The sequence below is a fragment of the Bubalus kerabau genome, chromosome 2 (assembly GCF_029407905.1).
Source record: "Bubalus kerabau isolate K-KA32 ecotype Philippines breed swamp buffalo chromosome 2, PCC_UOA_SB_1v2, whole genome shotgun sequence".
Lineage (NCBI taxonomy): Eukaryota > Metazoa > Chordata > Mammalia > Artiodactyla > Bovidae > Bubalus > Bubalus kerabau.
Window position 1 is genome coordinate 192,028,205 of NC_073625.1, and position 8,150 is coordinate 192,036,354.

Consider the following 8,150-nt stretch of genomic DNA (forward strand, 5'->3'; position numbering starts at 1 on the left):
ACATCAGGCAAACCCAAAGTGAGATGCATTTTACACTAAGTGTCCTGATTCCTCAAAAAAGTCAAGTCAGGAAAGGCAAAGAGGAGGTTGAAAAGGCCTGACAGCCAGACCTAAGACGTCATCCCAGGCCGCCCCAGGCAGTAGGTGTGTGTGTGTGTGTGTGTGTGTGTGTATAAAATTTTCCTCTTTGCTGTAAAGCATGCTACCATGATGATTAAAAGCACTTGAATATGCTCTGTAGATTAGGCAGTGTTATCTGGTCAATGTTAAGTTTCTGATGCTAATTATGATACTTGCTTACCCTCGATTATCAGGAACATTCAGGCAAGACCGACTGACCTGATCCTACAGAGCCCTGGGGGTGAGTGTCTCTTGGAGGCAACAGCATTTGCCATTTTGGCTCCTGGACCCATCCATCTGTGGGGGCTGCGGCTGCCCCACGGGGTGGACCTCGCTCCCAGGTGTCCATAAAGGCTGCTTCAGTGGTCAGGGCCGTCCTCCAAAGCAGGTGCAAACGTGAGCCTCCAGTACTGGGGGCCGAGCAGGGCGCTGCCAGGCCCATGATGGGGGCCGAGCAGGGCGCTGCCAGGCCCATGATGGGGGCCGAGCAGGGCGCTGCCAGGCCCTCCCTGGCCACTACTTGGCATGTGCAGGACGCCAACGGGATGGCTGGGAAAAGCTGTAGAGACAACACCTGGAAAGGAGGACACAGCACCCGACTGGACTCTGCCTGTGAAACCCCCAGGACGCAGATAAACGACCGCAGAAAATAATTCTAAAGTGTCAGGTTATGAACTCAGTGTGGGGGAGATGACCCCGCCTGCAAGAGTAAAATAACCTAAGAGCAGAATAAAGTGAAACAATAGACCCATCGGCGTAAACTGAACAAGAGCTGCCCAGGACATGTGAGAAAACCGTGGAACACGCCTGAGGAGACCCATGCCTGCCCTGACGTTTCTGCCCGTGGTCGTCCTCTGGGACCCCCCCTCCTCGATGCAGATGCTCCCCCTGCGGGGGCTTCGGCCTCCTGGCTCAGGCCCTGGACGAGGCTGGGAGAGGGGCATCTGCACGAGGCCCTGGTGGACAGCAGAGGGCGCCCCAGGCCCAGCACACTCACCCATCCCGAGTGGATCACTTGGGATGGGCGAGTGTGCTGGGCCTGGCGTTTCTCCAGGCATCTCCCATTGTCCTGAGTGTCCAGCAGATTTGGTGGGAGGAAGGGAGTCCTGCCCCCTGCCCTCCTGCCATGCCCAGGTAGAGGGCCTGGAGGGAGCAGCGGGGCCCACAGACAGAGACCCCCCCAACTCCAGCCAGTGTCAGATGTGAGCGCCTGCTTCCGCATGTGTGGAGGACACTGGTGCCAGCCCATGGCCCACAAATACCCTCGGTCCTGGTGCTGAAGCCTGGGGGTGTCAGCCTCACGGCTGGGGGCTCAGAGGGCCTCATCTCCCTCGGCCTCTCCCTAGAGGGGGCCCGAGACCCTGCACACACCCATAGCCCAGCACAGGGCAGACTAGGGCTCCCCATCTGCCCCACACCTGGGCCCACCGACATGTACTGGGAAGTAGAGGCTTTAATGGTGCTTCTTTGCTGCTGCTGCTGCTGCTGCTAAGTCATTTCAGTTGTGTCTGACTCTGTGCGACCCTATAGACGGCAGCCCACCAGGCTCCGCCGTCCCTGGGATTCTCCAGGCAAGAATACTGGAGTGGGTTGCCATTTCCTTCTCCAATGCATGAAGGAGAAAAGTGAAAGTGAAGTTGCTCAGTTGTGTCTGACTCTTCGTGACCCCATGGACTGCAGCCTACCAGGCTCCTCTGTCCATGGAAATTCGCTCAGTCGTGTCTGACTCTTCGTGACCCCATGGACTGCAGCCTACCAGGCTCCTCTGTCCATGGATTTTCCAGGCAAGAGTACTGGAGTGGGGTGCCATTGCCTTCTCCGGGTGCTTCTTTGGAATAATTTAAAACCATGGCCCCCGGAGGCCCCTTTCCCTGGAACATCAGTGTTCTGTTCTGCACACTCTCTCTGGGGTTTGACTGGACGGCAGAGGATGAGCAGAGGCCAACCAGGCCCCATGTGTTCCAGAGAACCCCAGCTATTCACCCCGAGCACACACCTGCCCCCCCCACGCACGCTCAGCACCACTCATCTCCGAGGCGAAGCAAATGTGGGGAAAATGGAGACCAAACATGGACTCAGGCTCAGCAGGGCGGGCCCACTAGACCATTGGACCAGTGTCCATGTTCTCCGGCCTCGTGGGGAACTCACCAGCCAGACTCCAGGCCAGCGCAATGCCCCACCCCCACCCTGCTGTCATTACCACCCCCACCCCCAGCTCCCACCCTGAGCGAGGCAGGATTTCTCTGGGCAATTTTTGGAGCTCATGTGGCTGGCCTGAGGTCACACAGCAGGGGACAGGGCTGGACCTCTCCAGTCCGACTGCCCCGGCTCCTGGGGTTCTGGACCTTGGGGTAAACTGGCTGGACACCAGCAGCTTCCTAGAGCTGTGGTTCGGTCAGGCTGAGGGTCGAAAGGGCTCAGTGGCCCTCTGCAGATGCTCTGGTCCTGGGACTATCAGGGCAGGAAGCAAGGAGCGGGGCTTGCTGGCCAGGGGCCACGGTGACCCAGGGCTGAGGTCATCCTGCGCCTGGCCAATGGAGGAGGATCCCTCGTTCCTTGGGATCCTCTTTTGTGTACAGGACCCTGGATATGAGGGCCTCGCCCTTCTGGAGCCTGGTTGCACCTCCAAGAGGCCAGGACAGTGCTGGCCACCCCACAGGGCCTCTGCCTCAGGACCCCTGGCCCAAATACCAGCAGGGCAGGAGTGACCTTTGTCTGCAGGAATGCTCTGGCAGCCAGGGACCTAGCGGGTGGGCTCTGGGCCCATGGGAAACGGTGGTGGGTGGCCGGGTCTGTCGCTGCCTGGGAAGCCCCCTCCCCCTGGGTCCTGGCTGGGCCTCCCACGGGCCCCCAAGTTCTGTCTAAATCTTGGCCGTCTCCAAGGCAGGCGGCCAAGCTTCTCCCGCAGCCTCAGAGCCCATTAGAGACATTTTATTGCCAGATGTTTTGCTTTTTCCACAGAACCAGAGGCCAGCATGAGGTAGCCGGGGGAAGATTAACCCCTCCAGGCCTGCAGCCGGGCCCTGTGTCTCAGCCTGTCCTCCAGGTCATACGTCTACCCTCCCAACCCACTCAGGGCAGGGTGGGGGGCACGCTCCCCAAAGACAAGAAGCTCCCTAGCCGAAGCCCCTGGCAACTTTGTGAAACAGACGGCTATGGGTGCTCGACCAGCCTCGGACGGGGTCCCCCATGATCCCCCATGCCAGCCCCACTCCCCCATTGTCACAGCCGTGACACAGTGCGACCCGGGGGGCGACCCTCAGCCACAGGTCTATCAGATGGGAAGTGGTCCCAGCCCCACCACCCTGGACGTGGTGGCAGCCCCCTCACAGAGTCCATCGCAGACAGTCTGTCTAGAGGGTCCCTCCCTCTCCTCCCCCTCCCTCCCCTGCCCTCTCTCTCCCCTTCCCCTCTCTCCCTTTCCTTGCCTTTTCACTGTTTTTTCAAACACAACCACAGCCTCTATAACCGACCAGAGGACCCGACTCTTGGCTCTTGAGCGACATGACAGAGTAAATCAGGCCAGCACATGTCTCTGGGATGCTGGCCAGTCAGACTCATGGGTTTTCTCGGGGCAGCTGGGGTGGGAGGGGTGGGGCAGCCTGGTGACAGCCCCTGAGCGCAGCTTCACAGGGAAGCACACAGCTCCACCTCAAGATGAACAGGGCAGTACAGAGGGCCGTGGGCGCAGGCGAGATGAGGCTGAGCCCCTCCTGCCCAGGGACCCGGTGGCCAGAGGCTGCGTGTCCAGAACCTCCCCTGACAAGTGGGGAGCCCTGCCAGGTCTGCACAAAGGGGCTGCTGCCCCTACCCCTGTGCCCCCACACCCCCCACTGCTGCCAACACTCCCCCTGAGCTCCCCCACAACTGCCAACCCTCCCTTTGTGCCTCTCACACCAGGCCTGCGTGTCCAGTTCCATTCTCTGCAGCTGGTGGACCTCAGACAGTGAGGGGCCCCATAATTTTCTGAACAATCCCTATTGTTGATTTTTCTGGGGATGTCGCCACATTTTTTCCATTAAAACCCATCGTTTTCCTGTTGGTTTTACAAATGTGTCTGTAGGATGTCTTCCTGGCGATGAACTGGCTCTAATTCACACTCCCTTGCGGGTGTGCCCCACCCACTCTGCAGGCTGAAGCCCTGGGGGCCTGTCATCCAGAGTGGCCAGCACGCATGGGCACCGGTGGGCTAGCACAGGCCCCTCGTCAGTTAGTACATGAGTCACTCCTCGAGGGGTCCTGCCTGCAGGGCAGCGTGACTCAAATGCCCCATCTACCAGCGCTTCCTCCTGGGCAGGCAGCCTGGCCGTGACCGGTCCACACCTCTGAGCCTCAGGAGCCTGGAGGGACAGGCTGCTCCACACTGGGGGTGGGGACAGGCGCTGGGCCAGTCTGGTGCCCCCAGTTCCAACCTCTGCTCAGTCACACCACCATGGAAACCACATGTGTAGATGCAGAAAACGTTTTCCTTGATGAATCATGTTCTAAGTTGGGACGGAATTCACTCGATAGTTGAGGCATTAAAAAGAAATCAAAAGGGTTTTGTTCAACAGATGCTAAGAGGGTTTGAGTCTTCGGTGTTTATAAATGAAGGCAGCTTTCCATCACCCGCACCCAGGAAGGAGCAGGACATTCTGGAAACACCCGCCATCATTGCTCAGGAAGCCAGACTCCTGGGACACTCCTCACGTCACTCTATCCCTGGAGCCCCCATCAACCCATCCTCTGGGCCCTTCTGGTCTAGAAAGTTCTATCAGGGGGAATCTGAATTTTTGGAGACTGTGAAGGACGGCTCACCCTGGTGTGGGTCCAAGTGGCCCTGGATGGGACCGGACGGTGTACATTCAGTGGTGAGGGCTCAGCAGTGGGCAGCGGCCTGGGTCTGTGTCCGTGGGTCTCTCATCCACCGTATGGCTGAGACACACATCCTCAGTTCCCCACCTGGACAATGGGGGGTAATCCTGCCCGCCTACCCCGAGTCAGAGGACTCCTTGAACCAGGAGACATAGGAAAAAGCCCTTTGCTCCTTGAAAAATAGTGTTTGCAATTATAAATGTATAGTTTTTCCCAGAAAGCACCATTTCAGACCACAGAACCAGCATTCAGCAAAGTGGACTTTGCTCCCAAGGGCAGTGCCATCTGACCCATCAGCTGGAACATCACCCATCTGGGAGCATCACCCATCTGGGGGCATCACCCATCTGGGAGCATCACCCATCTAGGGGGCATCACCCATCTGGAAGCATTACCCATCTGGGGGCATCACCCATCTGGGGGTGTCACCCATGGGGAGCATCACCCATCTCGGGGGCTTCACCATTGATGCACCCATGTGGAGACCATAGTGGGAAGTGGTCTGCTCTGCTCTGCTCTCCCCTCCTTGCGCCTGTAACCCTCTTACCCTCCATTCATAAAGGCCCTGAGCTGTTGCTCTGCTGTCCTTCCTGGGGGTGACTCTGTGTCTGTGGGGCCTGACCCCTGGCTGGGGCAAGCTGGTAACCACCCCCACAAGATCCTGGAGAGGGTCCCAAGGCTGGGGGAATGTGCCCTGGGGGTCCTGGCACAACCCGGGCCCTGACTGTGGCTGGAAGGGCTGCAGGAGGCCACCTCCATACTTGCTGCTTGAAAAGGTGGGAAGAGAGGGGAAGGAAGACAGCTGAGGAGAAAAGAGGAGTATTAAGCTCAGATGGTAAAGAATCCACCTGCAATGCAGGAGACCCCAGTTCAATTCCTGGGTTGGGAAGATCCCCTGGAGAAAGGATAGGCTACCCACTCCAGTATTCTTGGGCTTCCCTGGTGGCTCAATTGGTAAAGAATCTGCCTGCAGTGCTGGAGACCTGGGTTTGATCCCTGGACTGGGAAGATCCCCTGGAAAAGGGAAAGGCTACCCACTCCAGTATTCTGGCCTGGAGAATTCCATGGACTGTGTGATCCATGGGGTCACAAAGAGTTGGACACGACTGAGCAAAATCACTTCCCTAGGAAAAGGCCCTGTCCTGCCCTGAGCTGTGGTGAGAATGTCCGCAGGGTTGAGGGGGCGCTGTTGCTCCACGGAGGGGAGGGAGGGGGCGGGGAGGTCTGCCGCGCCACCTCCCCCTCCACCCCCATCAGCACGGCCTGGGCAGCAGGCCCTGCGGACGCCAGCCGTTTCCTCCCAGCTTCCACCCACTCCATGGTTGGGTTTTAACCCCGACGACCGCCCTGGTGGACTTCCTCTTGCCTCACAACTACTTTTGAAGGCTTCTGGTGACTCAGGGGTTGGGGAGGTGCAGGAGTCCATTTGGAGGGTCTCCCGGAGGGCTCCTGTCAGGGTCCGGAGCCCAGTGCTCCAGCCCCTCGGAGGCCCGAGACCAGGGAGTGAGTCGCGTGGCCTCCGGGCACCAAGGGGCACAGGACACTGCAGGCCACACCCTGTGTGACCTGTGCTTCCCTGAAGCAACCACCCAGCATGGGTGCAGGGCTCCTATCACCACCCTGCCCCTCCTGGGGACAGCCCTGTTCCCAAGCCTCCTGTCTCCAAGCCTCCTAGCCCCTCTCCAGGGCCTTGACTCCCCCCTTGGAGACCTCGGCCACCCGAACAGGGTCACGGGGTGGTGGGGTGGATCCCTTCAAACCTGCAGGAGCCCTGCTACCTGCCCCACCCTGACCCCGGTCCTAGTGGATCTTGACCTGTCTGTTGCTCACCTCTCATGGATGCTGGATGCCAGGCGCAGTTCGGAGTGGGGGGGTGCTTGCATCCTCGGGGCCGAGTATGTCCCTGTAGCAGCCCCCTCATGACCCTGGAGGTGGGGGATTCTGGTGCTCCCACCCGGCAGCCTCCCTTATGGTCACCGCAGTGCTGTGGGGAAGGCCCGCTCCCCCAAGGCTGCTCTCAGACTTCACATGAGTGACACCCCCGCCCTGGGGAGGGGTCAGCAAGGCCCCTGGGGGAGCGAGAGGAAGAGACAGCGGCACCCGGCTGCCTGTCCTCTCTCTTCTCCACAAGTGGGGGACTGTAGAGCCCTGAGCCCCAAACTTCCTCCCTTACACCCTGGCAGACGGTCCCTCAGGGCAGCTGTGCTGTCTGCCCGGCTCCCGGGAGCCCTGCAGGGATGGGGCAGGGGGCTGGCTGGGCCCTGGGGGTGGGGGTGTTGACGCTGCCAAGGCCGGTCCACCTTGTGTGTTCAGAACCACCCAGACTCACGGTTCCTGGTTTTGTACAATATGGTTCGATTTCTTCTCCAAACCTGCAAGAACCTAAGAGTTGCTATCTCTGCAGATAAAACAGCTCAGACTTGGAGAGGCCATGGCAGGTAACAGCCTGGCATGAGGAGCTGAGGCTTTTTCTTTGACTTGGAAGCTGGGTGCCTACGGCAGACCCTGAGGCACAAACAGAAGTGCCCACAGCAGGGCTGGTGAGGCTCGGGGCAGGAGAAACCACCCTAGTCAGTCCACAGGCTTCAGAAAGTAGGAACGGGGAGACACTGGAAGAGACTGGAAGAGAGCAGTCACTGAGACACACGGTTTCCAAAGTTCTCCAAACTTCTTACGGTTACACGATTTCTGCATGTCTTAAACTAAAAAACATTTCGGCTGACATTAGACCAGTGTTAACAGCGCCAGCTCTGGGAAAGATCTAGAATGTTCTCTGGGGCTGGGGTGGGTGTGGCCTCACCCAGAGCCCAACCTCAACAGGCCCCAGAGTGGGGCCTTCACACCTGTCCTCAGAAGCAGGGCCTCGGCTCCTCACTGTGTCTCTGTCTACACACGCACTCCAGCTTCCCCAGTGGCTCAGCTGGTAAAGAACCTGTCTGCCAGTGCAGGAGACTCAAGAGACACAGGTTGGATCCCTGGGTCAGGAAGATCCTCTGGAGAAGGAAGTGGCAACTCGCTCCAGTATCCTTGCAGAAAAATCCTGCGGACAGAGGGCCTGGGGGGCTACAATCTATGGTGTCACAAAGAGTCGGACGCAACTGAATACACGTACACACAAATGTATGTGTCGTTATTGTTCTGTGCTTCCCTAGAGTAAAAATGAAAGATCTTTCGTC